The sequence below is a fragment of the Crinia signifera genome, chromosome 9 (assembly GCF_055691185.1).
Source record: "Crinia signifera chromosome 9, ASM5569118v1, whole genome shotgun sequence".
Taxonomy (NCBI): Eukaryota; Metazoa; Chordata; class Amphibia; order Anura; family Myobatrachidae; genus Crinia; species Crinia signifera.
Window position 1 is genome coordinate 56,312,250 of NC_139225.1, and position 25,482 is coordinate 56,337,731.

General features: G+C 39.3%; 53 non-coding genes and 1 pseudogene across 53 annotated transcripts; all 54 read right to left on the reverse strand.

Moving 5' to 3' along the window:
• Nucleotides 1-279: 279 nt before the first annotated feature.
• Nucleotides 280-398, reverse strand: LOC146038713 (5S ribosomal RNA). The gene has a single exon (XR_014462282.1). It is a non-coding gene; the product is annotated as a 5S ribosomal RNA (ribosomal RNA).
• Nucleotides 399-744: 346 nt separating this feature from the next.
• Nucleotides 745-863, reverse strand: LOC146038941 (5S ribosomal RNA). The gene has a single exon (XR_014462490.1). It is a non-coding gene; the product is annotated as a 5S ribosomal RNA (ribosomal RNA).
• A 344-nt stretch (nucleotides 864-1,207) lies between these two features.
• Nucleotides 1,208-1,326, reverse strand: LOC146038085 (5S ribosomal RNA). Its single transcript, XR_014461706.1, has one exon. It is a non-coding gene; the product is annotated as a 5S ribosomal RNA (ribosomal RNA).
• A 345-nt stretch (nucleotides 1,327-1,671) lies between these two features.
• LOC146037750 (5S ribosomal RNA) lies at nucleotides 1,672-1,790 on the reverse strand. Its single transcript, XR_014461399.1, has one exon. It is a non-coding gene; the product is annotated as a 5S ribosomal RNA (ribosomal RNA).
• Nucleotides 1,791-2,135: 345 nt separating this feature from the next.
• LOC146038714 (5S ribosomal RNA) lies at nucleotides 2,136-2,254 on the reverse strand. The gene has a single exon (XR_014462283.1). It is a non-coding gene; the product is annotated as a 5S ribosomal RNA (ribosomal RNA).
• Nucleotides 2,255-2,600: 346 nt separating this feature from the next.
• Nucleotides 2,601-2,719, reverse strand: LOC146038135 (5S ribosomal RNA). Its single transcript, XR_014461751.1, has one exon. It is a non-coding gene; the product is annotated as a 5S ribosomal RNA (ribosomal RNA).
• A 347-nt stretch (nucleotides 2,720-3,066) lies between these two features.
• On the reverse strand, nucleotides 3,067-3,185 carry LOC146039586 (5S ribosomal RNA). Its single transcript, XR_014463078.1, has one exon. It is a non-coding gene; the product is annotated as a 5S ribosomal RNA (ribosomal RNA).
• Nucleotides 3,186-3,530: 345 nt separating this feature from the next.
• LOC146038136 (5S ribosomal RNA) lies at nucleotides 3,531-3,649 on the reverse strand. Its single transcript, XR_014461752.1, has one exon. It is a non-coding gene; the product is annotated as a 5S ribosomal RNA (ribosomal RNA).
• A 345-nt stretch (nucleotides 3,650-3,994) lies between these two features.
• On the reverse strand, nucleotides 3,995-4,113 carry LOC146038086 (5S ribosomal RNA). Its single transcript, XR_014461707.1, has one exon. It is a non-coding gene; the product is annotated as a 5S ribosomal RNA (ribosomal RNA).
• A 345-nt stretch (nucleotides 4,114-4,458) lies between these two features.
• On the reverse strand, nucleotides 4,459-4,577 carry LOC146038791 (5S ribosomal RNA). The gene has a single exon (XR_014462353.1). It is a non-coding gene; the product is annotated as a 5S ribosomal RNA (ribosomal RNA).
• A 345-nt stretch (nucleotides 4,578-4,922) lies between these two features.
• On the reverse strand, nucleotides 4,923-5,041 carry LOC146038137 (5S ribosomal RNA). Its single transcript, XR_014461753.1, has one exon. It is a non-coding gene; the product is annotated as a 5S ribosomal RNA (ribosomal RNA).
• Nucleotides 5,042-5,386: 345 nt separating this feature from the next.
• Nucleotides 5,387-5,505, reverse strand: LOC146037872 (5S ribosomal RNA). The gene has a single exon (XR_014461511.1). It is a non-coding gene; the product is annotated as a 5S ribosomal RNA (ribosomal RNA).
• Nucleotides 5,506-5,850: 345 nt separating this feature from the next.
• LOC146037753 (5S ribosomal RNA) lies at nucleotides 5,851-5,969 on the reverse strand. The gene has a single exon (XR_014461402.1). It is a non-coding gene; the product is annotated as a 5S ribosomal RNA (ribosomal RNA).
• A 345-nt stretch (nucleotides 5,970-6,314) lies between these two features.
• LOC146039532 (5S ribosomal RNA) lies at nucleotides 6,315-6,433 on the reverse strand. The gene has a single exon (XR_014463029.1). It is a non-coding gene; the product is annotated as a 5S ribosomal RNA (ribosomal RNA).
• A 345-nt stretch (nucleotides 6,434-6,778) lies between these two features.
• On the reverse strand, nucleotides 6,779-6,897 carry LOC146038763 (5S ribosomal RNA). The gene has a single exon (XR_014462327.1). It is a non-coding gene; the product is annotated as a 5S ribosomal RNA (ribosomal RNA).
• Nucleotides 6,898-7,454: 557 nt separating this feature from the next.
• Nucleotides 7,455-7,563, reverse strand: LOC146039836 (5S ribosomal RNA; annotated as a pseudogene).
• Nucleotides 7,564-7,908: 345 nt separating this feature from the next.
• Nucleotides 7,909-8,027, reverse strand: LOC146038216 (5S ribosomal RNA). The gene has a single exon (XR_014461826.1). It is a non-coding gene; the product is annotated as a 5S ribosomal RNA (ribosomal RNA).
• A 345-nt stretch (nucleotides 8,028-8,372) lies between these two features.
• LOC146040116 (5S ribosomal RNA) lies at nucleotides 8,373-8,491 on the reverse strand. Its single transcript, XR_014463281.1, has one exon. It is a non-coding gene; the product is annotated as a 5S ribosomal RNA (ribosomal RNA).
• Nucleotides 8,492-8,836: 345 nt separating this feature from the next.
• LOC146040117 (5S ribosomal RNA) lies at nucleotides 8,837-8,955 on the reverse strand. Its single transcript, XR_014463282.1, has one exon. It is a non-coding gene; the product is annotated as a 5S ribosomal RNA (ribosomal RNA).
• A 346-nt stretch (nucleotides 8,956-9,301) lies between these two features.
• On the reverse strand, nucleotides 9,302-9,420 carry LOC146038710 (5S ribosomal RNA). Its single transcript, XR_014462279.1, has one exon. It is a non-coding gene; the product is annotated as a 5S ribosomal RNA (ribosomal RNA).
• A 345-nt stretch (nucleotides 9,421-9,765) lies between these two features.
• On the reverse strand, nucleotides 9,766-9,884 carry LOC146038138 (5S ribosomal RNA). Its single transcript, XR_014461754.1, has one exon. It is a non-coding gene; the product is annotated as a 5S ribosomal RNA (ribosomal RNA).
• A 345-nt stretch (nucleotides 9,885-10,229) lies between these two features.
• On the reverse strand, nucleotides 10,230-10,348 carry LOC146038580 (5S ribosomal RNA). Its single transcript, XR_014462161.1, has one exon. It is a non-coding gene; the product is annotated as a 5S ribosomal RNA (ribosomal RNA).
• Nucleotides 10,349-10,693: 345 nt separating this feature from the next.
• On the reverse strand, nucleotides 10,694-10,812 carry LOC146039444 (5S ribosomal RNA). Its single transcript, XR_014462949.1, has one exon. It is a non-coding gene; the product is annotated as a 5S ribosomal RNA (ribosomal RNA).
• Nucleotides 10,813-11,156: 344 nt separating this feature from the next.
• LOC146038952 (5S ribosomal RNA) lies at nucleotides 11,157-11,275 on the reverse strand. The gene has a single exon (XR_014462500.1). It is a non-coding gene; the product is annotated as a 5S ribosomal RNA (ribosomal RNA).
• A 345-nt stretch (nucleotides 11,276-11,620) lies between these two features.
• On the reverse strand, nucleotides 11,621-11,739 carry LOC146038296 (5S ribosomal RNA). Its single transcript, XR_014461899.1, has one exon. It is a non-coding gene; the product is annotated as a 5S ribosomal RNA (ribosomal RNA).
• Nucleotides 11,740-12,084: 345 nt separating this feature from the next.
• Nucleotides 12,085-12,203, reverse strand: LOC146038945 (5S ribosomal RNA). The gene has a single exon (XR_014462494.1). It is a non-coding gene; the product is annotated as a 5S ribosomal RNA (ribosomal RNA).
• Nucleotides 12,204-12,548: 345 nt separating this feature from the next.
• LOC146038461 (5S ribosomal RNA) lies at nucleotides 12,549-12,667 on the reverse strand. The gene has a single exon (XR_014462051.1). It is a non-coding gene; the product is annotated as a 5S ribosomal RNA (ribosomal RNA).
• A 345-nt stretch (nucleotides 12,668-13,012) lies between these two features.
• Nucleotides 13,013-13,131, reverse strand: LOC146038139 (5S ribosomal RNA). The gene has a single exon (XR_014461755.1). It is a non-coding gene; the product is annotated as a 5S ribosomal RNA (ribosomal RNA).
• A 344-nt stretch (nucleotides 13,132-13,475) lies between these two features.
• On the reverse strand, nucleotides 13,476-13,594 carry LOC146039191 (5S ribosomal RNA). Its single transcript, XR_014462719.1, has one exon. It is a non-coding gene; the product is annotated as a 5S ribosomal RNA (ribosomal RNA).
• Nucleotides 13,595-13,939: 345 nt separating this feature from the next.
• On the reverse strand, nucleotides 13,940-14,058 carry LOC146038140 (5S ribosomal RNA). Its single transcript, XR_014461756.1, has one exon. It is a non-coding gene; the product is annotated as a 5S ribosomal RNA (ribosomal RNA).
• Nucleotides 14,059-14,402: 344 nt separating this feature from the next.
• On the reverse strand, nucleotides 14,403-14,521 carry LOC146038307 (5S ribosomal RNA). The gene has a single exon (XR_014461909.1). It is a non-coding gene; the product is annotated as a 5S ribosomal RNA (ribosomal RNA).
• Nucleotides 14,522-14,865: 344 nt separating this feature from the next.
• LOC146039193 (5S ribosomal RNA) lies at nucleotides 14,866-14,984 on the reverse strand. The gene has a single exon (XR_014462720.1). It is a non-coding gene; the product is annotated as a 5S ribosomal RNA (ribosomal RNA).
• A 344-nt stretch (nucleotides 14,985-15,328) lies between these two features.
• LOC146040118 (5S ribosomal RNA) lies at nucleotides 15,329-15,447 on the reverse strand. Its single transcript, XR_014463283.1, has one exon. It is a non-coding gene; the product is annotated as a 5S ribosomal RNA (ribosomal RNA).
• Nucleotides 15,448-15,792: 345 nt separating this feature from the next.
• Nucleotides 15,793-15,911, reverse strand: LOC146038462 (5S ribosomal RNA). Its single transcript, XR_014462052.1, has one exon. It is a non-coding gene; the product is annotated as a 5S ribosomal RNA (ribosomal RNA).
• Nucleotides 15,912-16,257: 346 nt separating this feature from the next.
• On the reverse strand, nucleotides 16,258-16,376 carry LOC146038142 (5S ribosomal RNA). The gene has a single exon (XR_014461758.1). It is a non-coding gene; the product is annotated as a 5S ribosomal RNA (ribosomal RNA).
• A 345-nt stretch (nucleotides 16,377-16,721) lies between these two features.
• Nucleotides 16,722-16,840, reverse strand: LOC146039421 (5S ribosomal RNA). The gene has a single exon (XR_014462928.1). It is a non-coding gene; the product is annotated as a 5S ribosomal RNA (ribosomal RNA).
• A 345-nt stretch (nucleotides 16,841-17,185) lies between these two features.
• On the reverse strand, nucleotides 17,186-17,304 carry LOC146040120 (5S ribosomal RNA). The gene has a single exon (XR_014463284.1). It is a non-coding gene; the product is annotated as a 5S ribosomal RNA (ribosomal RNA).
• A 345-nt stretch (nucleotides 17,305-17,649) lies between these two features.
• On the reverse strand, nucleotides 17,650-17,768 carry LOC146040122 (5S ribosomal RNA). The gene has a single exon (XR_014463286.1). It is a non-coding gene; the product is annotated as a 5S ribosomal RNA (ribosomal RNA).
• Nucleotides 17,769-18,113: 345 nt separating this feature from the next.
• Nucleotides 18,114-18,232, reverse strand: LOC146038995 (5S ribosomal RNA). Its single transcript, XR_014462539.1, has one exon. It is a non-coding gene; the product is annotated as a 5S ribosomal RNA (ribosomal RNA).
• Nucleotides 18,233-18,577: 345 nt separating this feature from the next.
• LOC146038143 (5S ribosomal RNA) lies at nucleotides 18,578-18,696 on the reverse strand. Its single transcript, XR_014461759.1, has one exon. It is a non-coding gene; the product is annotated as a 5S ribosomal RNA (ribosomal RNA).
• Nucleotides 18,697-19,041: 345 nt separating this feature from the next.
• LOC146037612 (5S ribosomal RNA) lies at nucleotides 19,042-19,160 on the reverse strand. The gene has a single exon (XR_014461274.1). It is a non-coding gene; the product is annotated as a 5S ribosomal RNA (ribosomal RNA).
• Nucleotides 19,161-19,505: 345 nt separating this feature from the next.
• Nucleotides 19,506-19,624, reverse strand: LOC146038843 (5S ribosomal RNA). Its single transcript, XR_014462400.1, has one exon. It is a non-coding gene; the product is annotated as a 5S ribosomal RNA (ribosomal RNA).
• Nucleotides 19,625-19,969: 345 nt separating this feature from the next.
• LOC146039388 (5S ribosomal RNA) lies at nucleotides 19,970-20,088 on the reverse strand. The gene has a single exon (XR_014462897.1). It is a non-coding gene; the product is annotated as a 5S ribosomal RNA (ribosomal RNA).
• Nucleotides 20,089-20,433: 345 nt separating this feature from the next.
• LOC146039632 (5S ribosomal RNA) lies at nucleotides 20,434-20,552 on the reverse strand. Its single transcript, XR_014463120.1, has one exon. It is a non-coding gene; the product is annotated as a 5S ribosomal RNA (ribosomal RNA).
• A 345-nt stretch (nucleotides 20,553-20,897) lies between these two features.
• LOC146038609 (5S ribosomal RNA) lies at nucleotides 20,898-21,016 on the reverse strand. Its single transcript, XR_014462187.1, has one exon. It is a non-coding gene; the product is annotated as a 5S ribosomal RNA (ribosomal RNA).
• Nucleotides 21,017-21,361: 345 nt separating this feature from the next.
• LOC146040123 (5S ribosomal RNA) lies at nucleotides 21,362-21,480 on the reverse strand. The gene has a single exon (XR_014463287.1). It is a non-coding gene; the product is annotated as a 5S ribosomal RNA (ribosomal RNA).
• Nucleotides 21,481-21,825: 345 nt separating this feature from the next.
• On the reverse strand, nucleotides 21,826-21,944 carry LOC146040124 (5S ribosomal RNA). The gene has a single exon (XR_014463288.1). It is a non-coding gene; the product is annotated as a 5S ribosomal RNA (ribosomal RNA).
• Nucleotides 21,945-22,289: 345 nt separating this feature from the next.
• LOC146040125 (5S ribosomal RNA) lies at nucleotides 22,290-22,408 on the reverse strand. The gene has a single exon (XR_014463289.1). It is a non-coding gene; the product is annotated as a 5S ribosomal RNA (ribosomal RNA).
• A 345-nt stretch (nucleotides 22,409-22,753) lies between these two features.
• On the reverse strand, nucleotides 22,754-22,872 carry LOC146038207 (5S ribosomal RNA). Its single transcript, XR_014461818.1, has one exon. It is a non-coding gene; the product is annotated as a 5S ribosomal RNA (ribosomal RNA).
• Nucleotides 22,873-23,217: 345 nt separating this feature from the next.
• On the reverse strand, nucleotides 23,218-23,336 carry LOC146038048 (5S ribosomal RNA). The gene has a single exon (XR_014461672.1). It is a non-coding gene; the product is annotated as a 5S ribosomal RNA (ribosomal RNA).
• Nucleotides 23,337-23,681: 345 nt separating this feature from the next.
• LOC146037615 (5S ribosomal RNA) lies at nucleotides 23,682-23,800 on the reverse strand. The gene has a single exon (XR_014461276.1). It is a non-coding gene; the product is annotated as a 5S ribosomal RNA (ribosomal RNA).
• A 345-nt stretch (nucleotides 23,801-24,145) lies between these two features.
• On the reverse strand, nucleotides 24,146-24,264 carry LOC146040126 (5S ribosomal RNA). Its single transcript, XR_014463290.1, has one exon. It is a non-coding gene; the product is annotated as a 5S ribosomal RNA (ribosomal RNA).
• A 345-nt stretch (nucleotides 24,265-24,609) lies between these two features.
• On the reverse strand, nucleotides 24,610-24,728 carry LOC146039389 (5S ribosomal RNA). The gene has a single exon (XR_014462898.1). It is a non-coding gene; the product is annotated as a 5S ribosomal RNA (ribosomal RNA).
• A 345-nt stretch (nucleotides 24,729-25,073) lies between these two features.
• LOC146039633 (5S ribosomal RNA) lies at nucleotides 25,074-25,192 on the reverse strand. Its single transcript, XR_014463121.1, has one exon. It is a non-coding gene; the product is annotated as a 5S ribosomal RNA (ribosomal RNA).
• Nucleotides 25,193-25,482: the final 290 nt, after the last annotated feature.

Below are 25,482 nucleotides of genomic sequence, written 5' to 3' on the forward strand. Positions count from 1 at the left end.
AACTGTATTGCCTTACTGAAAAAAATCATGTGTTGGTAATGTAAAAAGACCTACAGGACATGATATTAGCAGGTGGTCTCAAATTAAACTACTAAAGAGGCTCAACACTGTTTAGCTGCCAAAAGCAGTTGGAATTGGGCCTAAACAGTGTGGTAAGTTTTTTGGTGATGGCTATTGTGTCTGTTTGACCTCTTCCAAATGTCTGTACTGTCAATAAAGAGAAAAAAGTTTCCAATTTAAAAAGCTAGAGAATAAAAACAATTTGCCAGTAATGGGAAAAACCTACAGCACCTGGTGTTCCCATATGGTCTCCCACCCAAGTACTAACCAGGCCCAACGCTGCTTAGCTTCCAAGATCAGACGAGATTGGGCGTTTCAAATGTGGTATGGCTGTAGGTGAGATACAGGCACTTTTTTTGCCCTCTTCTACTTCTATAACCAGGTAAGCGAATAAAAAAGTTTCCTAACTATATTGGCTTACTGAAAAAAATCATGTGTTGGTAATGTAAAAAGACCTACAGGACATGATATTAGCAGGTGGTCTCAAATTAAACTACTAAAGAGGCTCAACACTGTTTAGCTCCCAAAAGCAGTTGGAATTGGGCCTAAACAGTGTGGTAAGTTTTTAGGTGATGGCTATTGTGTCTGTTTGACCTGTCCCAAATGTCTGTATTGGCAATAAAAATAAAAAGTTTCCAATTTAAATAGCAAGAGAATAAAAACAATTTGCCATTAATGGGAAAAAACCTACAGCACCTGGTGTTCCCATGTGGTCTCCCACCCAAGTACTAACCAGGCCCAACACTGCTTAGCTTCCAAGATCAGACGAGATAGGGCGTATCCAATGTGGTATGGCTGTAGTTGAGATACCGTCACTTTTTTGCCCTTTTCTACTTCTATAACCAGGTAAGCTAATAAAAAAGTTTCCTAACTGTATTGCCTTACTGAAAAAAATCATGTGTTGGTAATGTAAAAAGACCTACAGGACATGATATTAGCAGGTGGTCTCAAATTAAACTACTAAAGAGGCTCAACACTGTTTAGCTGCCAAAAGCAGTTGGAATTGGACCTAAACAGTGTGGTAAGTTTTTAGGTGATGGCTATTGTGTCTGTTTGACCTGTCCCAAATGTCTGTATTGGCAATAAAAATAAAAAGTTTCCAATTTAAATAGCAAGAGAATAAAAAAAATTGCCATTAATGGGAAAAAACCTACAGCACCTGGTGTTCCCATGTGGTCTCCCACCCAAGTACTAACCAGGCCCAACACTGCTTAGCTTCCAAGATCAGACGAGATTGGGCGTATCCAATGTGGTACGGCTGTAGGTCAGATACCGGCACTTTTTTGCCCTCTTCTACTTCTATAACCAGGAAAGCTAATAAAAAAGTTTCCTAACTGTATTGCCTTACTGAAAAAAATCATGTGTTGGTAATGTAAAAAGACCTACAGGACATGATATTAGCAGGTGGTCTCAAATTAAACTACTTAAGAGGCTCAACACTGTTTAGCTGCCAAAAGCAGTTGGAATTGGGCCTAAACAGTGTGGTAAGTTTTTAGGTGATGGCTATTGTGTCTGTTTGACCTGTCCCAAATGTCTGTATTGGCAATAAAAATAAAAAGTTTCCAATTTAAATAGCAAGAGAATAAAAACAATTTGCCATTAATGGGAAAAAACCTACAGCACCTGGTGTTCCCATGTGGTCTCCCACCCAAGTACTAACCAGGCCCAACACTGCTTAGCTTCCAAGATCAGACGAGATTGGGCGTATCCAATGTGGTATGGCTATAGGTGAGATACCGGCACTTTTTTGCCCTCTTCTACTTCTATAACCAGGAAAGCTAATAAAAAAGTTTCCTAACTGTATTGCCTTACTGAAAAAAATCATGTGTTGGTAATGTAAAAAGACCTACAGGACATGATATTAGCAGGTGGTCTCAAATTAAACTACTAAAGAGGCTCAACACTGTTTAGCTGCCAAAAGCAGTTGGAATTGGGCCTAAACAGTGTGGTAAGTTTTTTGGTGATGGCTATTGTGTCTGTTTGACCTCTTCCAAATGTCTGTACTGTCAATAAAGAGAAAAAAGTTTCCAATTTAAAAAGCTAGAGAATAAAAACAATTTGCCAGTAATGGGAAAAACCTACAGCACCTGGTGTTCCCATATGGTCTCCCACCCAAGTACTAACCAGGCCCAACGCTGCTTAGCTTCCAAGATCAGACGAGATTGGGCGTTTCAAATGTGGTATGGCTGTAGGTGAGATACAGGCACTTTTTTTGCCCTCTTCTACTTCTATAACCAGGTAAGCGAATAAAAAAGTTTCCTAACTATATTGGCTTACTGAAAAAAATCATGTGTTGGTAATGTAAAAAGACCTACAGGACATGATATTAGCAGGTGGTCTCAAATTAAACTACTAAAGAGGCTCAACACTGTTTAGCTCCCAAAAGCAGTTGGAATTGGGCCTAAACAGTGTGGTAAGTTTTTAGGTGATGGCTATTGTGTCTGTTTGACCTGTCCCAAATGTCTGTATTGGCAATAAAAATAAAAAGTTTCCAATTTAAATAGCAAGAGAATAAAAACAATTTGCCATTAATGGGAAAAAACCTACAGCACCTGGTGTTCCCATGTGGTCTCCCACCCAAGTACTAACCAGGCCCAACACTGCTTAGCTTCCAAGATCAGACGAGATTGGGCGTATCCAATGTGGTATGGCTGTAGTTGAGATACCGTCACTTTTTTGCCCTCTTCTACTTCTATAACCAGGTAAGCGAATAAAAAAGTTTCCTAACTGTATTGCCTTACTGAAAAAAATCATGTGTTGGTAATGTAAAAAGACCTACAGGACATGATATTAGCAGGTGGTCTCAAATTAAACTACTAAAGAGGCTCAACACTGTTTAGCTCCCAAAAGCAGTTGGAATTGGGCCTAAACAGTGTGGAAAAGTTTTTAGGTGATGGCTATTGTGTCTGTTTGACCTGTCCCAAATGTCTGTATTGGCAATAAAAAATAAAAAGTTTCCAATTTAAATAGCAAGAGAATAAAAACAATTTGCAATTAATGGGAAAAAGCCTACAGCACCTGGTGTTCCCATGTGGTCTCCCACCCAAATACTAACCAGGCCCAACACTGCTTAGCTTCCAAGATCAGACTAGATTGGGCATATCCAATGTGGTATGGCTGTAGGTGAGATACAGGCACTTTTTTGCCATCTTCTACTTCTATAACCAGGTAAGCTAATAAAAAAGTTTCCTAACTATATTGGCTTACTGAAAAAAATCATGTGTTGGTAATGTAAAAAGACCTACAGGACATGATATTAGCAGGTGGTCTCAAATTAAACTACTAAAGAGGCTCAACACTGTTTAGCTTCCAAAAGCAGTTGGAATTGGGCCTAAACAGTGTGGTAAGTTTTTAGGTGATGGCTATTGTGTCTGTTTGACCTGTCCCAAATGTCTGTATTGGCAATAAAAATAAAAAGTTTCCAATTTAAATAGCAAGAGAATAAAAACAATTTGCCATTAATGGGAAAAAACCTACAGCACCTGGTGTTCCCATGTGGTCTCCCACCCAAGTACTAACCAGGCCCAACACTGCTTAGCTTCCAAGATCAGACGAGATTGGGCGTATCCAATGTGGTATGGCTGTAGTTGAGATACCGTCACTTTTTTGCCCTTTTCTACTTCTATAACCAGGTAAGCTAATAAAAAAGTTTCCTAACTGTATTGCCTTACTGAAAAAAATCATGTGTTGGTAATGTAAAAAGACCTACAGGACATGATATTAGCAGGTGGTCTCAAATTAAACTACTAAAGAGGCTCAACACTGTTTAGCTGCCAAAAGCAGTTGGAATTGTGCCTAAACAGTGTGGTAAGTTTTTAGGTGATGGCTATTGTGTCTGTTTGACCTGTCCCAAATGTCTGTATTGGCAATAAAAATAAAAAGTTTCCAATTTAAATAGCAAGAGAATAAAAAAAAATTGCCATTAATGGTAAAAAACCTACAGCACCTGGTGTTCCCATGTGGTCTCCCACCCAAGTACTAACCAGGCCCAACACTGCTTAGCTTCCAAGATCAGACGAGATTGGGCGTATCCAATGTGGTACGGCTGTAGGTCAGATACCGGCACTTTTTTGCCCTCTTCTACTTCTATAACCAGGAAAGCTAATAAAAAAGTTTCCTAACTGTATTGCCTTACTGAAAAAAATCATGTGTTGGTAATGTAAAAATACCTACAGGACATGATATTAGCAGGTGGTCTCAAATTAAACTACTTAAGAGGCTCAACACTGTTTAGCTGCCAAAAGCAGTTGGAATTGGGCTTAAACAGTGTGGTAAGTTTTTAGGTGATGGCTATTGTGTCTGTTTGACCTCTTCCAAATGTCTGTACTGTCAATAAAGAGAAAAAAGTTTCCAATTTAAAAAGCTAGAGAATATAAACAATTTGCCAGTAATGGAAAAAACCTACAGCACCTGGTGTCCCCATGTGGTCTCCCACCCAAGTACTAACCTGGCCCAACACTGTTTAGCTTCCAAGATCAGACGAGATTGGGCGTATCCAATGTGGTATGGCTGTAGGTGAGATACAGGCACTTTTTTGCCATCTTCTACTTCTATAACCAGGTAAGCTAATAAAAAAGTTTCCTAACTATATTGGCTTACTGAAAAAAATCATGTGTTGGTAATGTAAAAAGACCTACAGGACATGATATTAGCAGGTGGTCTCAAATTAAACTACTAAAGAGGCTCAACACTGTTTAGCTTCCAAAAGCAGTTGGAATTGGGCCTAAACAGTGTGGTAAGTTTTTAGGTGATGGCTATTGTGTCTGTTTGACCTGTCCCAAATGTCTGTATTGGCAATAAAAATAAAAAGTTTCCAATTTAAATAGCAAGAGAATAAAAACAATTTGCCATTAATGGGAAAAAACCTACAGCACCTGGTGTTCCCATGTGGTCTCCCACCCAAGTACTAACCAGGCCCAACACTGCTTAGCTTCCAAGATCAGACGAGATTGGGCGTATCCAATGTGGTATGGCTGTAGTTGAGATACCGTCACTTTTTTGCCCTTTTCTACTTCTATAACCAGGTAAGCTAATAAAAACGTTTCCTAACTGTATTGCCTTACTGAAAAAAATCATGTGTTGGTAATGTAAAAAGACCTACAGGACATGATATTAGCAGGTGGTCTCAAATTAAACTACTAAAGAGGCTCAACACTGTTTAGCTGCCAAAAGCAGTTGGAATTGGGCCTAAACAGTGTGGTAAGTTTTTAGGTGATGGCTATTGTGTCTGGTTGACCTGTCGCAAATGTCTGTATTGGCAATAAAAATAAAAAGTTTCCAATTTAAATAGCAAGAGAATAAAAACAAATTGCCATTAATGGGAAAAAACCTACAGCACCTGGTGTTCCCATGTGGTCTCCCACCCAAGTACTAACCAGGCCCAACACTGCTTAGCTTCCAAGATCAGACGAGATTGGGCATATCCAATGTGGTATGGCTGTAGGTGAGGTACTGGCACTTTTTTGCCCTCTTCTACTTCTATAACCAGGTAAGCGAATAAAAAAGTTTCCTAACTGTATTGCCTTACTGAAAAAAATCATGTGTTGGTAATGTAAAAAGACCTACAGGACATGATATTAGCAGGTGGTCTCAAATTAAACTACTAAAGAGGCTCAACACTGTTTAGCTGCCAAAAGCAGTTGAAATTGGGCCTAAACAGTGTGGTAAGTTTTTAGGTGATGGCTATTGTGTCTGTTTGACCTGTCCCAAATGTCTGTATTGGCAATAAAAATAAAAAGTTTCCAATTTAAATAGCAAGAGAATAAAAAAAAATTGCCATTAATGGGAAAAAACCTACAGCACCTGGTGTTCCCATGTGGTCTCCCACCCAAGTACTAACCAGGCCCAACACTGCTTAGCTTCCAAGATCAGACGAGATTGGGCGTATCCAATGTGGTATGGCTGTAGGCCAGATACCGGCACTTTTTTGCCCTCTTCTACTTCTATAACCAGGAAAGCTAATAAAAAAGTTTCCTAACTGTATTGCCTTACTGAAAAAAATCATGTGTTGGTAATGTAAAAAGACCTACAGGACATGATATTAGCAGGTGGTCTCAAATTAAACTACTTAAGAGGCTCAACACTGTTTAGCTGCCAAAAGCAGTTGGAATTGGGCCTAAACAGTGTGGTAAGTTTTTAGGTGATGGCTATTGTGTCTGTTTGACCTCTTCCAAATGTCTGTACTGTCAATAAAGAGAAAAAAGTTTCCAATTTAAAAAGCTAGAGAATATAAACAATTTGCCAGTAATGGAAAAAACCTAAAGCACCTGGTGTTCCCATGTGGTCTCCCACCCAAGTAATAACCAGGCCCAACACTGCTTAGCTTCCAAGATCAGATGAGATTGGGCGTATCCAATGTGGTATGGCTGTAGTTGAGATACAGGCACTTTTTTGCCCTCTTCTACTTCTATAACCAGGTAAGCTAATAAAAAAGTTTCCTAACTGTATTGCCTTACTGAAAAAAATCATGTGTTGGTAATGTAAAAAGACCTACAGGACATGATATTAGCAGGTGGTCTCAAATTAAACTACTAAAGAGGCTCAACACTGTTTAGCTGCCAAAAGCAGTTGGAATTGGGCCTAAACAGTGTGGTAAGTTTTTAGATGATGGCTATTGTGTCTGTTTGACCTGTCCAAAATGTCTGTATTGGCAATAAAAATAAAAAGTTTCCAATTTAAATAGCAAGAGAATAAAAACAATTTGCCATTAATGGGAAAAAACCTACAGCACCTGGTGTTCCCATGTGGTCTCCCACCCAAGTACTAACCAGGCACAACACTGCTTAGCTTCCAAGATCAGACGAGATTGGGCGTATCCAATGTGGTATGGCTGTAGGTGAAATACTGGCACTTTTTTTGCCCTCTTCTACTTCTTTAACCAGGAAAGCTAATAAAAAAGTTGGTACTTATGTATTATCTGGGCTCCCATGTTAAATGCACACCATTTTTTCATACCCCTACTATCCAACTACGCATGGAGTTGATTTTATATAGTGTGGCGAGCGCAGCGAGCCACCGTGCCTGAAGCGTGGCGAGCGTAGCGAGCCCCGCGAGGGGACGCGGTCTCATAAGAAAAACGGGAGCCCAGATATTACATAAGTACCAAAAAGTTTCCTAACTGTATTGCCTTACTGAAAAAAATCATGTGTTGGTAATGTAAAAAGACCTACAGGACATGATATTAGCAGGTGGTCTCAAATTAAACTACTTAAGAGGCTCAACACTGTTTAGCTGCCAAAAGCAGTTGGAATTGGGCCTAAACAGTGTGGTAAGTTTTTAGGTGATGGCTATTGTGTCTGTTTGACCTCTTCCAAATGTCTGTACTGTCAATAAAGAGAAAAAAGTTTCCAATTTAAAAAGCTGGAGAATAAAAACAATTTGCCAGTAATGGGAAAAACCTACAGCACCTGGTGTTCCCATGTGGTCTCCCACCCAAGTACTAACCAGGCCCAACACTGCTTTGCTTCCAAGATCAGGCGTATCCAATGTGGTAGGGCTGTAGGTGAGATACAGGCAGTTTTTTGCCATCTTCTACTTCTATAACCAGGTAAGCTAATAAAAAAGTTTCCTAACTATATTGGCTTACTGAAAAAAATCATGTGTTGGTAATGTAAAAAGACCTACAGGACATGATATTAGCAGGTGGTCTCAAATTAAACTATTAAAGAGGCTCAACACTGTTTAGCTCCCAAAAGCATTTGGAATTGGGCCTAAACAGTGTGGTAAGTTTTTAGGTGATGGCTATTGTGTCTGTTTGACCTGTCCCAAATGTCTGTATTGGCAATAAAAATAAAAAGTTTCCAATTTAAATAGCAAGAGAATAAAAACAATTTGCCATTAATGGGAAAAAACCTACAGCACCTGGTGCTCCCATGTGGTCTCCCACCCAAGTACTAACCAGGCCCAACACTGCTTAACTTCCAAGATCAGACGAGATTGGGCGTATCCAATGTGGTATGGCTGTAGTTGAGATACCGGCATTTTTTTGCCCTCTTCTACTTCTATAACCAGGTAAGCTAATTAAAAAGTTTCCTAACTGTATTGCCTTACTGAAAAAAATCATGTGTTGGTAATGTAAAAAGACCTTAAGGACATGATATTAGCAGGTGGTCTCAAATTAAACTACTAAAGAGGCTTAACACTGTTTAGCTGCCAAAATCAGTTGGAATTGGGCCTAAACAGTGTGGTAAGTTTTTAGGTGATAGCTATTGTGTCTGTTTGACCTCTTCCAAATGTCTGTACTGTCAATAAAGAGAAAAAAGTTTTCAATTTAAAAAGCTAGAGAATAAAAACAATTTGCCAGTAATGGGAAAAACCTACAGCACCTGGTGTTCCCATGTGGTCTCCCACCCAAGTACTAACCAGGCCCAACACTGCTTAGCTTCCAAGATCAGACGAGATTGGGCGTATCCAATGTGGTATGGCTGTAGGTGAGATATAGGCACTTTTTTGCCCTCTTCTACTTCTATAACCAGGTAAGCTAATAAAAAAGTTTCCTAACTATATTGGCTTACTGAAAAAAATCATGTGTTGGTAATGTAAAAAGACCTACAGGACATGATATTAGCATGTGGTCTCAAATTAAACTACTAAAGAGGCTCAACACTGTTTAGCTGCCAAAAGCAGTTGGAATTGGGCCTAAACAGTGTGGTAAGTTTTTAGGTGATGGCTATTGTGTCTGTTTGACCTGTCCCAAATGTCTGTATTGGCAATAAAAATAAAAAGTTTCCAATTTAAATAGCAAGAGAATAAAAACAATTTGCCATTAATGGGAAAAAACCTACAGCACCTGGTGTTCCCATGTGGTCTCCCACCCAAGTACTAACCAGGCCCAACACTGCTTAGCTTCCAAGATCAGACGAGATTGGGCGTATCCAATGTGGTATGGCTGTAGGTGAGATACCGGCACTTTTTTGCCCTCTTCTACTTCTATAACCAGGAAAGCTAATAAAAAAAGTTTCCTAACTGTATTGCCTTACTGAAAAAAATCATGCGTTGGTAATGTAAAAAGACCTACAGGACATGATATTAGCAGGTGGTCTCAAATTAAACTACTTAAGAGGCTCAAAACTGTTTAGCTGCCAAAAGCAGTTGGAATTGGGCCTAAACAGTGTGGTAAGTTTTTAGGTGATGGCTATTGTGTCTGTTTGACCTCTTCCAAATGTCTGTACTGTCAATAAAGAGAAAAAAGTTTCCAATTTAAAAAGCTAGAGAATATAAACAATTTGCCAGTAATGGGAAAAACCTACAGCACCTGGTGTTCCCATGTGGTCTCCCACCCAAGTACTAACCAGGCCCAACACTGCTTAGCTTCCACGATCAGACGAGATTGGGCGTATCCAATGTGGTATGGCTGTAGGTGAGATACAGGCACTTTTTTGCCATCTTCTACTTCTATAACCAGGTAAGCTAATAAAAAAGTTTCCTAACTATATTGGCTTACTGAAAAAAATTATGTGTTGGTAATGTAAAAAGACCTACAGGACATGATATTAGCAGGTGGTCTCAAATTAAACTACTAAAGAGGCTCAACACTGTTTAGCTCCCAAAAGCAGTTGGAATTGGGCCTAAACAGTGTGGTAAGTTTTTAGGTGATGGCTATTGTGTCTGTTTGACCTGTCCCAAATGTCTGTATTGGCAATAAAAATAAAAAGTTTCCAATTTAAATAGCAAGAGAATAAAAACAATTTGCCATTAATGGGAAAAAACCTACAGCACCTGGTGTTCCCATGTGGTCTCCCACCCAAGTACTAACCAGGCCCAACACTGCTTAGCTTCCAAGATCAGACGAGATTGGGCGTATCCAATGTGGTATGGCTGTAGTTGAGATACCGGCACTTTTTTGCCCTCTTCTACTTCTATAACCAGGTAAGCTAATAAAAAAGTTTCCTAACTGTATTGTCTTACTGAAAAAAATCATGTGTTGGTAATGTAAAAAGACCTACAGGACATGATATTAGCAGGTGGTCTCAAATTAAACTACTAAAGAGGCTCAACACTGTTTAGCTGCCAAAAGCAGTTGGAATTGGGCCTAAACAGTGTGGTAAGTTTTTAGGTGATGGCTATTGTGTCTGTTTGACCTCTTCCAAATATCTGTACTGTCAATAAAGAGAAAAAAGTTTCCAATTTAAAAAGCTAGAGAATAAAAACAATTTGCAAGTAATGGGAAATACCTACAGCACCTGGTGTTCCCATGTGGTCTCCTACCCAAGTACTAACCAGGCCCAACACTGCTTAGCTTCCAAGATCAGACGAGATTGGGCGTATCCAATGTGGTATGGCTGTAGGTGAGATACATGCACTTTTTTGCCCTCTTCTACTTCTATAACCAGGAAAGCTAATAAAAAAGTTTCCTAACTGTATTGCCTTATTGAAAAAAATCATGTGTTGGTAATGTAAAAAGACCTACAGGACATGATATTAGCAGGTGGTCTCAAATTAAACTACTTAAGAGGCTCAACACTGTTTAGCTGCCAAAAGCAGTTGGAATTGGGCCTAAACAGTGTGGTAAGTTTTTAGGTGATGGCTATTGTGTCTGTTTGACCTCTTCCAAATGTCTGTACTGTCAATAAAGAGAAAAAAGTTTCCAATTTAAAAAGCTGGAGAATAAAAACAATTTGCCAGTAATGGGAAAAACCTACAGCACCTGGTGTTCCCATGTGGTCTCCCACCCAAGTACTAACCAGGCTAAACACTGCTTAGCTTCCAAGATCAGACGAGATTGGGCGTATCCAATGTGGTATGGCTGTAGGTGAGATACAGGCACTTTTTTGCCCTCTTCTACTTCTATAACCAGGAAAGCTAATAAAAAAGTTTCCTAACTGTATTGCCTTACTGAAAAAAATCATGTGTTGGTAATGTAAAAAGACCTACAGGACATGATATTAGCAGGTGGTCTCAAATTAAACTACTTAAGAGGCTCAACACTGTTTAGCTCCCAAAAGCAGTTGGAATTGGGCCTAAACAGTGTGCTAAGTTTTTAGGTGATGGCTATTGTGTCTGTTTGACCTGTCCCAAATGTCTGTATTGGCAAAAAAATAAAAAGTTTCCAATTTAAATAGCAAGAGAATAAAAACAATTTGCCATTAATGGGAAAAAACCTACAGCACCTGGTGTTCCCATGTGGTCTCCCACCCAAGTACTAATCAGGCCCAACACTACTTAGCTTCCAAGATCAGACGAGATTGGGCGTATCCAATGTGGTATGGCTGTAGTTGAGATACCGGCACTTTTTAGCCCTCTTCTACTTCTATAACCAGGTAAGCTAATAAAAAAGTTTCCTAACTGTATTGTCTTACTGAAAAAAATCATGTGTTGGTAATGTAAAAAGACCTACAGGACATGATATTAGCAGGTGGTCTCAAATTAAACTACTAAAGAGGCTCAACACTGTTTAGCTGCCAAAAGCAGTTGGAATTGGGCCTAAACAGTGTGGTAAGTTTTTAGGTGATGGCTATTGTGTCTGTTTGACCTCTTCCAAATATCTGTACTGTCAATAAAGAGAAAAAAGTTTCCAATTTAAAAAGCTAGAGAATAAAAACAATTTGCCAGTAATGGGAAATACCTACAGCACCTGGTGTTCCCATGTGGTCTCCCACCCAAGTACTAACCAGGCCCAACACTGCTTAGCTTCCAAGATCAGACGAGATTGGGCGTATCCAATGTGGTAAGGCTGTAGGTGAGATACTGGCACTTTTTTGCCCTCTTCTACTTCTATAACCAGGTAAGCTAATAAAAAAGTTTCCTAACTGTATTGCCTTACTGAAAAAAATCATGTGTTGGTAATGTAAAAAGACCTACAGGACATGATATTAGCAGGTGGTCTCAAATTAAACTACTAAAGAGGCTCAACACTGTTTAGCTGCCAAAAGCAGTTGGAATTGGGCCTAAACAGTGTGGTAAGTTTTTAGGTGATGGCTATTGTGTCTGTTTGACCTGTCCCAAATGTCTGTATTGGCAATAAAAATAAAAAGTTTCCAATTTAAATAGCAAGAGAATAAAAACAATTTGCCATTAATTGGAAAAAACCTACAGCACCTGGTGTTCCCATGTGGTCTCCCAACCAAGTACTAACCAGGCACAACACTGCTTAGCTTCCAAGATCAGACGAGATTGGGCGTATCCAATGTGGTATGGCTGTAGGTGAGATACCGGCACTTTTTTGCCCTCTTCTACTTCTATAACCAGGAAAGCTAATAAAAAAGTTTCCTAACTGTATTGCCTTACTGAAAAAAATCATGTGTTGGTAATGTAAAAAGACCTACAGGACATGATATTAGCAGGTGGTCTCAAATTAAACTACTTAAGAGGCTCAACACTGTTTAGCTGCCAAAAGCAGTTGGAATTGGGCCTAAACAGTGTGGTAAGTTTTTAGGTGATGGCTATTGTGTCTGTTTGACCTCTTCCAAATGTCTGTACTGTCAATAAAGAGAAAAAAGTTTCCAATTTAAAAAGCTGGAGAATAAAAACAATTTGCCAGTAATGGGAAAAACCTACAGCACCTGGTGTTCCCATGTGGTCTCCCACCCAAGTACTAACCAGGCCCAACACTGTTTAGCTTCCAAGATCAGACGAGATTAGGCGTATCCAATGTGGTATGGCTGTAGGTGAGATACAGGCACTTTTTTGCCATCTTCTACTTCTATAACCAGGTAAGCTAATAAAAAAGTTTCCTAACTATATTGGCTTACTGAAAAAAATTATGTGTTGGTAATGTAAAAAGACCTACAGGACATGATATTAGCAGGTGGTCTCAAATTAAACTACTAAAGAGGCTCAACACTGTTTAGCTCCCAAAAGCAGTTGGAATTGGGCCTAAACAGTGTGGTAAGTTTTTAGGTGATGGCTATTGTGTCTGTTTGACCTGTCCCAAATGTCTGTATTGGCAATAAAAATAAAAAGTTTCCAATTTAAATTGCAAGAGAATAAAAACAATTTGCCATTAATGGGAAAAAACCTACAGCACCTGGTGTTCCCATGTGGTCTCCCACCCAAGTACTAACCAGGCCCAACACTGCTTAGCTTCCAAGATCAGACGAGATTGGGCGTATCCAATGTGGTATGGCTGTAGTTGAGATACCGGCACTTTTTTGCCCTCTTCTACTTCTATAACCAGGTAAGCTAATAAAAAAGTTTCCTAACTGTATTGTCTTACTGAAAAAAATCATGTGTTGGTAATGTAAAAAGACCTACAGGACATGATATTAGCAGGTGGTCTCAAATTAAACTACTAAAGAGGCTCAACACTGTTTAGCTGCCAAAAGCAGTTGGAATTGGGCCTAAACAGTGTGGTAAGTTTTTAGGTGATGGCTATTGTGTCTGTTTGACCTGTCCCAAATGTCTGTATTGGCAATAAAAATAAAAAGTTTCCAATTTAAAAAGCTAGAGAATAAAAACAATTTGCCAGTAATGGGAAATACCTACAGCACCTGGTGTTCCCATGTGGTCTCCCACCCAAGTACTAACCAGGCCCAACACTGCTTAGCTTCCAAGATCAGACGATATCGGGCGTATCCAATGTGGTATGGCTGTAGGTGAGATACTGGCACTTTTTTGCCCTCTTCTACTTCTATAACCAGGTAAGCTAATAAAAAAGTTTCCTAACTGTATTGCCTTACTGAAAAAAATCATGTGTTGGTAATGTAAAAAGACCTACAGGACATGATATTAGCAGGTGGTCTCAAATTAAACTACTAAAGAGGCTCAACACTGTTTAGCTGCCAAAAGCAGTTGGAATTGGGCCTAAACAGTGTGATAAGTTTTTAGGTGATGGCTATTGTGTCTGTTTGACCTGTCCCAAATGTCTGTATTGGCAATAATAATAATAAGTTTCCAATTTAAATAGCAAGAGAATAAAAACAATTTGCCATTAATGGGAAAAAACCTACAGCACCTGGTGTTCCCATGTGGTCTCCCACCCAAGTACTAACCAGGCCCAACACTGCTTAGCTTCCAAGATCAGACGAGATTGGGCGTATCCAATGTGGTATGGCTGTAGTTGAGATACCGGCACTTTTTTGCCCTCTTCTACTTCTATAACCAGGTAAGCTAATAAAAAAGTTTCCTAACTGTATTGTCTTACTGAAAAAAATCATGTGTTGGTAATGTAAAAAGACCTACAGGACATGATATTAGCAGGTGGTCTCAAATTAAACTACTAAAGAGGCTCAACACTGTTTAGCTGCCAAAAGCAGTTGGAATTGGGCCTAAACAGTGTGGTAAGTTTTTAGGTGATGGCTATTGTGTCTGTTTGACCTGTCCCAAATGTCTGTATTGGCAATAAAAATAAAAAGTTTCCAATTTAAAAAGCTAGAGAATAAAAACAATTTGCCAGTAATGGGAAATACCTACAGCACCTGGTGTTCCCATGTGGTCTCCCACCCAAGTACTAACCAGGCCCAACACTGCTTAGCTTCCAAGATCAGACGAGATTGGGCGTATCCAATGTGGTATGGCTGTAGTTGAGATACCGGCACTTTTTTGCCCTCTTCTACTTCTATAACCAGGTAAGCTAATAAAAAAGTTTCCTAACTGTATTGTCTTACTGAAAAAAATCATGTGTTGGTAATGTAAAAAGACCTACAGGACATGATATTAGCAGGTGGTCTCAAATTAAACTACTAAAGAGGCTCAACACTGTTTAGCTGCCAAAAGCAGTTGGAATTGGGCCTAAACAGTGTGGTAAGTTTTTAGGTGATGGCTATTGTGTCTGTTTGACCTGTCCCAAATGTCTGTATTGGCAATAAAAATAAAAAGTTTCCAATTTAAAAAGCTAGAGAATAAAAACAATTTGCCAGTAATGGGAAATACCTACAGCACCTGGTGTTCCCATGTGGTCTCCCACCCAAGTACTAACCAGGCCCAACACTGCTTAGCTTCCAAGATCAGACGATATCGGGCGTATCCAATGTGGTATGGCTGTAGGTGAGATACTGGCACTTTTTTGCCCTCTTCTACTTCTATAACCAGGTAAGCTAATAAAAAAGTTTCCTAACTGTATTGCCTTACTGAAAAAAATCATGTGTTGGTAATGTAAAAAGACCTACAGGACATGATATTAGCAGTTGTCTCAAATTAAACTACTAAAGAGGCTCAACACTGTTTAGCTGCCAAAAGCAGTTGGAATTGGGCCTAAACAGTGTGATAAGTTTTTAGGTGATGGCTATTGTGTCTGTTTGACCTGTCCCAAATGTCTGTATTGGCAATAATAATAATAAGTTTCCAATTTAAATAGCAAGAGAATAAAAACAATTTGCCATTAATGGGAAAAAACCTACAGCACCTGGTGTTCCCATGTGGTCTCCCACCCAAGTACTAACCAGGCCCAACACTGCTTAGCTTCCAAGATCAGACGAGATTGGGCGTATCCAATGTGGTATGGCTGTAGGTGAGATACCGGCACTTTTTTGCCCTCTTCTACTTCTATAACCAGGAAAGCTAATAAAAAAGTTTCCTAACTGTATTGCCTTACTGAAAAAAATCATGTGTTGGTAATGTAAAAATACCTACAGGACATGATATTAGCAGGTGGTCTCAAATTAAACTACTTAAGAGGCTCAACACTGTTTAGCTGCCAAAAGCAGTTGGAATTGGGCCTAAACAGTGTGGTAAGTTTTTAGGTGATGGCTATTGTGTCTGTTTGACCTCTTCCAAATGTCTGTACTGTCAATAAAGAGAAAAAAGTTTCCAATTTAAAAAGCTGGAGAATAAAAACAATTTGCCAGTAATGGGAAAAACCTACAGCACCTGGTGTTCCCATGTGGTCTCCCACCCAAGTACTAACCAGGCCCAACACTGTTTAGCTTCCAAGATCAGACGAGATTAGGCGTATCCAATGTGGTATGGCTGTAGGTGAGATACAGGCACTTTTTTGCCATCTTCTACTTCTATAACCAGGTAAGCTAATAAAAAAGTTTCCTAACTATATTGGCTTACTGAAAAAAAATTATGTGTTGGTAATGTAAAAAGACCTACAGGACATGATATTAGCAGGTGGTCTCAAATTAAACTACTAAAGAGGCTCAACACTGTTTAGCTCCCAAAAGCAGTTGGAATTGGGCCTAAACAGTGTGGTAAGTTTTTAGGTGATGGCTATTGTGTCTGTTTGACCTGTCCCAAATGTCTGTATTGGCAATAAAAATAAAAAGTTTCCAATTTAAATTGCAAGAGAATAAAAACAATTTGCCATTAATGGGAAAAAACCTACAGCACCTGGTGTTCCCATGTGGTCTCCCACCCAAGTACTAACCAGGCCCAACACTGCTTAGCTTCCAAGATCAGACGAGATTGGGCGTATCCAATGTGGTATGGCTGTAGTTGAGATACAGGCACTTTTTTGCCCTCTTCTACTTCTATAACCAGGTAAGCTAATAAAAAAGTTTCCTAACTGTATTGTCTTACTGAAAAAAATCATGTGTTGGTAATGTAAAAAGACCTACAGGACATGATATTAGCAGGTGGTCTCAAATTAAACTACTAAAGAGGCTCAACACTGTTTAGCTGCCAAAAGCAGTTGGAATTGGGCCTAAACAGTGTGGTAAGTTTTTAGGTGATGGCTATTGTGTCTGTTTGACCTCTTCCAAATGTCTGTATTGGCAATAAAGAGAAAAAAGTTTCCAATTTAAAAAGCTAGAGAATAAAAACAATTTGCCAGTAATGGGAAAAACCTACAGCATCTGGTGTTCCCATGTGGTCTCCCACCCAAGTACTAACCAGGCCCAACACTGCTTAGCTTCCAAGATCAGACGAGATTGGGCGTATCCAATGTGGTATGGCTGTAAGGGAGATACAGGCACTTTTTTGCCCTCTTCTACTTCTATAACCAGGTAAGCTATTAAAAAAGTTTCCTAACTATATTGGCTTACTGAAAAAAATTATGTGTTGGTAATGTAAAAAGACCTACAGGACATGATATTAGCAGGTGGTCTCAAATTAAACTACTAAAGAGGCTCAACACTGTTTAGCTCCCAAAAGCAGTTGGAATTGGGCCTAAACAGTGTGGTAAGTTTTTAGGTTATGGCTATTGTGTCTGTTTGACCTGTCCCAAATGTCTGTATTGGCAATAAAAATAAAAAGTTTCCAATTTAAATAGCAAGAGAATAAAAACAATTTGCCATTAATGGGAAAAAACCTACAGCACCTGGTGTTCCCATGTGGTCTCCCACCCAAGTACTAACCAGGCCCAACACTGCTTAGCTTCCAAGATCAGACGAGATTGGGCGTATCCAATGTGGTATGGCTGTAGGTGAGATACTGGCACTTTTTTGCCCTCTTCTACTTCTATAACCAGGTAAGCTAATAAAAAAGTTTCCTAACTGTATTGCCTTACTGAAAAAAATCATGTGTTGGTAATGTAAAAAGACCTACAGGACATGATATTAGCATGTGGTCTCAAATTAAACTACTAAAGAGGCTCAACACTGTTTAGCTGCCAAAAGCAGTTGAAATTGGGCCTAAACAGTGTGGTAAGTTTTTAGGTGATGGCTATTGTGTCTGTTTGACCTGTCCCAAATGTCTGTATTGGCAATAAAAATAAAAAGCTTCCAATTTAAATAACAAGAGAATAAAAACAATTTGCCATTAATGGGAAAAAACCTACAGCACCTGGTGTTCCCATGTGGTCTCCCACCCAAGTACTAACCAGGCCCAACACTGCTTAGCTTCCAAGATCAGACGAGATTGGGCGTATCCAATGTGGTATGGCTGTAGGTGAGAAACCGGCACTTTTTTGCCCTCTTCTACTTCTATAACCAGGAAAGCTAATAAAAAAGTTTCCTAACTGTATTGCCTTACTGAAAAAAATCATGCGTTGGTAATGTAAAAAGACCTACAGGACATGATATTAGCAGGTGGTCTCAAATTAAACTACTTAAGAGGCTCAACACTGTTTAGCTGCCAAAAGCAGTTGGAATTGGGCCTAAACAGTGTGGTAAGTTTTTAGGTGATGGCTATTGTGTCTGTTTGACCTCTTCCAAATGTCTGTACTGTCAATAAAGAGAAAAAAGTTTCCAATTTAAAAAGCTAGAGAATAAAAACAATTTGCCACTAATGGGAAAAACCTACAGCACCTGGTGTTCCCATGTGGTCTCCCACCCAAGTACTAAGCAGGCCCAACACAGCTTAGCTTCCAAGATCAGACGAGATTGGGCGTATCCAATGTGGTATGGCTGTAGGTGAGATACTGGCACTTTTTTGCCCTCTTCTACTTCTATAACCAGGTAAGCTAATAAAAAAGTTTCCTAACTGTATTGCCTTACTGAAAAAAATCATGTGTTGGTAATGTAAAAAGACCTACAGGACATGATATTAGCAGGTGGTCTCAAATTAAACTACTTAAGAGGCTCAACACTGTTTAGCTCCCAAAAGCAGTTGGAATTGGGCCTAAACAGTGTGGTAAGTTTTTAGGTGATGGCTATTGTGTCGGTTTGACCTGTCCCAAATGTCTGTATTGGCAATAAAAATAAAAAGTTTCCAATTTAAATAGCAAGAGAATAAAAACAATTTGCCATTAATGGGAAAAAACCTACAGCACCTGGTGTTCCCATGTGGTCTCCCACCCAAGTACTAACCAGGCCCAACACTGCTTAGCTTCCAAGATCAGACGAGATTGGGCGTATCCAATGTGGTATGGCTGTAGTTGAGATACCGGCACTTTTTAGCCCTCTTCTACTTCTATAACCAGGTAAGCTAATAAAAAAGTTTCCTAACTGTATAGTCTTACTGAAAAAAATCATGTGTTGGTAATGTAAAAAGACCTACAGGACATGATATTAGCAGGTGGTCTCAAATTAAACTACTAAAGAGGCTCAACACTGTTTAGCTGCCAAAAGCAGTTGGAATTGGGCCTAAACAGTGTGGTAAGTTTTTAGGTGATGGCTATTGTGTCTGTTTGACCTCTTCCAAATATTTGTACTGTCAATAAAGAGAAAAAAGTTTCCAATTTAAAAAGCTAGAGAATAAAAACAATTTGCCAGTAATGGGAAATACCTACAGCACCTGGTGTTCCCATGTGGTCTCCCACCCAAGTACTAACCAGGCCCAACACTGCTTAGCTTCCAAGATCAGACGAGATTGGGCGTATCCAATGTGGTATGGCTGTAGGTGAGATACTGGCACTTTTTTGCCCTCTTCTACTTCTATAACCAGGTAAGCTAATAAAAAAGTTTCCTAACTGTATTGCCTTACTGAAAAAAATCATGTGTTGGTAATGTAAAAAGACCTACAGGACATGATATTAGCAGGTGGTCTCAAATTAAACTACTAAAGAGGCTCAACACTGTTTAGCTGCCAAAAGCAGTTGGAATTGGGCCTAAACAGTGTGGTAAGTTTTTAGGTGATGGCTATTGTGTCTGTTTGACCTGTCCCAAATGTCTGTATTGGCAATAAAAATAAAAAGTTTCCAATTTAAATAGCAAGAGAATAAAAACAATTTGCCATTAATGGGAAAAAACCTACAGCACCTGGTGTTCCCATGTGGTCTCACACCCAAGTACTAACCAGGCCCAACACTGCTTAGCTTCCAAGATCAGACGAGATTGGGCGTATCCAATGTGGTATGGCTGTAGGTGAGATACCGGCACTTTTTTGCCCTCTTCTACTTCTATAACCAGGAAAGCTAATAAAAAAGTTTCCTAACTGTATTGCCTTACTGAAAAAAATCATGTGTTGGTAATGTAAAAAGACCTACAGGACATGATATTAGCAGGTGGTCTCAAATTAAACTACTTAAGAGGCTCAACACTGTTTAGCTGCCAAAAGCAGTTGGAATTGGGCCTAAACAGTGTGGTAAGTTTTTAGGTGATGGCTATTGTGTCTGTTTGACCTCTTCCAAATGTCTGTACTGTCAATAAAGAGAAAAAAGTTTCCAATTTAAAAAGCTGGAGAATAAAAACAATTTGCCAGTAATGGGAAAAACCTACAGCACCTGGTGTTCCCATGTGGTCTCCCACCCAAGTACTAACCAGGCCCAACACTGTTTAGCTTCCAAGATCAGACGAGAGTAGGCGTATCCAATGTGGTATGGCTGTAGGTGAGATACAGGCACTTTTTTGCCATCTTCTACTTCTATAACCAGGTAAGCTAATAAAAAAGTTTCCTAACTATATTGGCTTACTGAAAAAAATTATGTGTTGGTAATGTAAAAAGACCTACAGGACATGATATTAGCAGGTGGTCTCAAATTAAACTACTAAAGAGGCTCAACACTGTTTAGCTCCCAAAAGCAGTTGGAATTGGGCCTAAACAGTGTGGTAAGTTTTTAGGTGATGGCTATTGTGTCTGTTTGACCTGTCCCAAATGTCTGTATTGGCAATAATAATAAAAAGTTTCCAATTTAAATAGCAAGAGAATAAAAACAATTTGCCATTAATGGGAAAAAACCTACAGCACCTGGTGTTCCCATGTGGTCTCCCACCCAAGTACTAACCAGGCCCAACACTGCTTAGCTTCCAATATCAGACGAGATTCTGCGTATCCAATGTGGTATGGCTGTAGGTGAGATACCGGCACTTTTTTGCCCTCTTCTACTTCTATAACCAGGTAAGCTAATAAAAAAGTTTCCTAACTGTATTGTCTTACTGAAAAAAATCATGTGTTGGTAATGTAAAAAGACCTACAGGACATGATATTAGCAGGTGGTCTCAAATTAAACTACTAAAGAGGCTCAACACTGTTTAGCTGCCAAAAGCAGTTGGAATTGGGCCTAAACAGTGTGGTTAGTTTTTAGGTGATGGCTATTGTGTCTGTTTGACCTCTTCCAAATGTCTGTACTGTCAATAAAGAGAAAAAAGTTTCCAATTTAAAAAGCTAGAGAATAAAAACAATTTGCCAGTAATGGGAAAAACCTACAGCACCTGGTGTTCCCATGTGGTCTCCCACCCAAGTACTAACCAGGCCCAACACTGCTTAGCTTCCAAGATCAGACGAGATTGGGCGTATCCAATGTGGTATGGCTGTAAGGGAGATACAGGCACTTTTTTGCCCTCTTCTACTTCTATAACCAGGTAAGCTATTAAAAAAGTTTCCTAACTATATTGGCTTACTGAAAAAAATCATGTGTTGGTAATGTAAAAAGACCTACAGGACATGATATTAGCAGGTGGTCTCAAATTAAACTACTAAAGAGGTTCAACACTGTTTAGCTCCGAAAAGCAGTTGGAATTGGGCCTAAACAGTGTGGTAAGTTTTTAGGTGATGGCTATTGTGTCTGTTTGACCTGTCCCAAATGTCTGTATTGGCAATAAAAATAAAAAGTTTCCAATTTAAATAGCAAGAGAATAAAAACAATTTGCCATTAATGGGAAAAAACCTACAGCACCTGGTGTTCCCATGTGGTCTCCCACCCAAGTACTAACCAGGCCCAACACTGCTTAGCTTCCAAGATCAGACGAGATTGGGCGTATCCAATGTGGTATGGCTGTAGGTGAGATACTGGCACTTTTTTGCCCTCTTCTACTTCTATAACCAGGTAAGCTAATAAAAAAGTTTCCTAACTGTATTGCCTTACTGAAAAAAATCATGTGTTGGTAATGTAAAAAGACCTACAGGACATGATATTAGCAGGTGGTCTCAAATTAAACTACTAAAGAGGCTCAACACTGTTTAGCTGCCAAAAGCAGTTGGAATTGGGCCTAAACAGTGTGGTAAGTTTTTAGGTGATGGCTATTGTGTCTGTTTGACCTGTCCCAAATGTCTGTATTGGCAATAAAAATAAAAAGTTTCCAATTTAAATAACAAGAGAATAAAAACAATTTGCCATTAATGGGAAAAAACCTACAGCACCTGGTGTTCCCATGTGGTCTCCCACCCAAGTACTAACCAGGCCCAACACTGCTTAGCTTCCAAGATCAGACGAGATTGGGCGTATCCAATGTGGTATGGCTGTAGGTGAGATACTGGCACTTTTTTGCCCTCTTCTACTTCTATAACCAGGTAAGCTAATAAAAAAGTTTCCTAACTGTATTGCCTTACTGAAAAAAATCATGTGTTGGTAATGTAAAAAGACCTACAGGACATGATATTAGCATGTGGTCTCAAATTAAACTACTAAAGAGGCTCAACACTGTTTAGCTGCCAAAAGCAGTTGGAATTGGGCCTAAACAGTGTGGTAAGTTTTTAGGTGATGGCTATTGTGTCTGTTTGACCTGTCCCAAATGTCTGTATTGGCAATAAAAATAAAAAGTTTCCAATTTAAATAACAAGAGAATAAAAACAATTTGCCATTAATGGGAAAAAACCTACAGCACCTGGTGTTCCCATGTGGTCTCCCACCCAAGTACTAACCAGGCCCAACACTGCTTAGCTTCCAAGATCAGACGAGATTGGGCGTATCCAATGTGGTATGGCTGTAGGTGAGATACCGGCACTTTTTTGCCCTCTTCTACTTCTATAACCAGGAAAGCTAATAAAAAAGTTTCCTAACTGTATTGCCTTACTGAAAAAAATCATGCGTTGGTAATGTAAAAAGACCTACAGGACATGATATTAGCAGGTGGTCTCAAATTAAACTACTTAAGAGGCTCAACACTGTTTAGCTGCCAAAAGCAGTTGGAATTGGGCCTAAACAGTGGGGTAAGTTTTTAGGTGATGGCTATTGTGTCTGTTTGACCTCTTCCAAATGTCTGTACTGTCAATAAAGAGAAAAAAGTTTCCAATTTAAAAAGCTAGAGAATAAAAACAATTTGCCACTAATGGGAAAAACCTACAGCACCTGGTGTTCCCATGTGGTCTCCCACCCAAGTACTAACCAGGCCCAACACAGCTTAGCTTCCAAGATCAGACGAGATTGGGCGTATCCAATGTGGTATGGCTGTAGGTGAGATACTGGCACTTTTTTGCCCTCTTCTACTTCTATAACCAGGTAAGCTAATAAAAAAGTTTCCTAACTGTATTGCCTTACTGAAAAAAATCATGTGTTGGTAATGTAAAAAGACCTACAGGACATGATATTAGCAGGTGGTCTCAAATTAAACTACTTAAGAGGCTCAACACTGTTTAGCTCCCAAAAGCAGTTGGAATTGGGCCTAAACAGTGTGGTAAGTTTTTAGGTGATGGCTATTGTGTCGGTTTGACCTGTCCCAAATGTCTGTATTGGCAATAAAAATAAAAAGTTTCCAATTTAAATAGCAAGAGAATAAAAACAATTTGCCATTAATGGGAAAAAACCTACAGCACCTGGTGTTCCCATGTGGTCTCCCACCCAAGTACTAACCAGGCCCAACACTGCTTAGCTTCCAAGATCTGACGAGATTGGGCGTATCCAATGTGGTATGGCTGTAGTTGAGATACCGGCACTTTTTAGACCTCTTCTACTTCTATAACCAGGTAAGCTAATAAAAAAGTTTCCTAACTGTATCGTCTTACTGAAAAAAATCATGTGTTGGTAATGTAAAAAGACCTACAGGACATGATATTAGCAGGTGGTCTCAAATTAAACTACTAAAGAGGCTCAACACTGTTTAGCTGCCAAAAGCAGTTGGAATTGGGCCTAAACAGTGTGGTAAGTTTTTAGGTGATGGCTATTGTGTCTGTTTGACCTCTTCCAAATATTTGTACTGTCAATAAAGAGAAAAAAGTTTCCAATTTAAAAAGCTAGAGAATAAAAACAATTTGCCAGTAATGGGAAATACCTACAGCACCTGGTGTTCCCATGTGGTCTCCCACCCAAGTACTAACCAGGCCCAACACTGCTTAGCTTCCAAGATCAGACGAGATTGGGCGTATCCAATGTGGTATGGCTGTAGGTGAGATACTGGCACTTTTTTGCCCTCTTCTACTTCTATAACCAGGTAAGCTAATAAAAAAGTTTCCTAACTGTATTGCTTTACTGAAAAAAATCATGTGTTGGTAATGTAAAAAGACCTACAGGACATGATATTAGCAGGTGGTCTCAAATTAAACTACTAAAGAGGCTCAACACTGTTTAGCTGCCAAAAGCAGTTGGAATTGGGCCTAAACAGTGTGGTAAGTTTTTAGGTGATGGCTATTGTGTCTGTTTGACCTGTCCCAAATGTCTGTATTGGCAATAAAAATAAAAAGTTTCCAATTTAAATAGCAAGAGAATAAAAACAATTTGCCATTAATGGGAAAAAACCTACAGCACCTGGTGTTCCCATGTGGTCTCCCACCCAAGTACTAACCAGGCCCAACACTGCTTAGCTTCCAAGATCAGACGAGATTGGGCGTATCCAATGTGGTATGGCTGTAGGTGAGATACCGGCACTTTTTTGCCCTCTTCTACTTCTATAACCAGGAAAGCTAATAAAAAAGTTTCCTAACTGTATTGCCTTACTGAAAAAAATCATGTGTTGGTAATGTAAAAAGACCTACAGGACATGATATTAGCAGGTGGTCTCAAATTAAACTACTTAAGAGGCTCAACACTGTTTAGCTGCCAAAAGCAGTTGGAATTGGGCCTAAACAGTGTGGTAAGTTTTTAGGTGATGGCTATTGTGTCTGTTTGACCTCTTCCAAATGTCTGTACTGTCAATAAAGAGAAAAAAGTTTCCAATTTAAAAAGCTGGAGAATAAAAACAATTTGCCAGTAATGGGAAAAACCTACAGCACCTGGTGTTCCCATGTGGTCTCCCACCCAAGTACTAACCAGGCCCAACACTGTTTAGCTTCCAAGATCAGACGAGAGTAGGCGTATCCAATGTGGTATGGCTGTAGGTGAGATACAGGCACTTTTTTGCCATCTTCTACTTCTATAACCAGGTAAGCTAATAAAAAAGTTTCCTAACTATATTGGCTTACTGAAAAAAATTATGTGTTGGTAATGTAAAAAGACCTACAGGACATGATATTAGCAGGTGGTCTCAAATTAAACTACTAAAGAGGCTCAACACTGTTTAGCTCCCAAAAGCAGTTGGAATTGGGCCTAAACAGTGTGGTAAGTTTTTAGGTGATGGCTATTGTGTCTGTTTGACCTGTCCTAAATGTCTGTATTGGCAATAATAATAAAAAGTTTCCAATTTAAATAGCAAGAGAATAAAAACAATTTGCCATTAATGGGAAAAAACCTACAGCACCTGGTGTTCCCATGTGGTCTCCCACCCAAGTACTAACCAGGCCCAACACTGCTTAGCTTCCAATATCAGACGAGATTCTGCGTATCCAATGTGGTATGGCTGTAGGTGAGATACCGGCACTTTTTTGCCCTCTTCTACTTCTATAACCAGGAAAGCTAATAAAAAAGTTTCCTAACTGTATTGCCTTACTGAAAAAAATCATGTGTTGGTAATGTAAAAAGACCTACAGGACATGATATTAGCAGGTGGTCTCAAATTAAACTACTTAAGAGGCTCAACACTGTTTAGCTGCCAAAAGCAGTTGGAATTGGGCCTAAACAGTGTGGTAAGTTTTTAGGTGATGGCTATTGTGTCTGTTTGACCTCTTCCAAATGTCTGTACTGTCAATAAAGAGAAA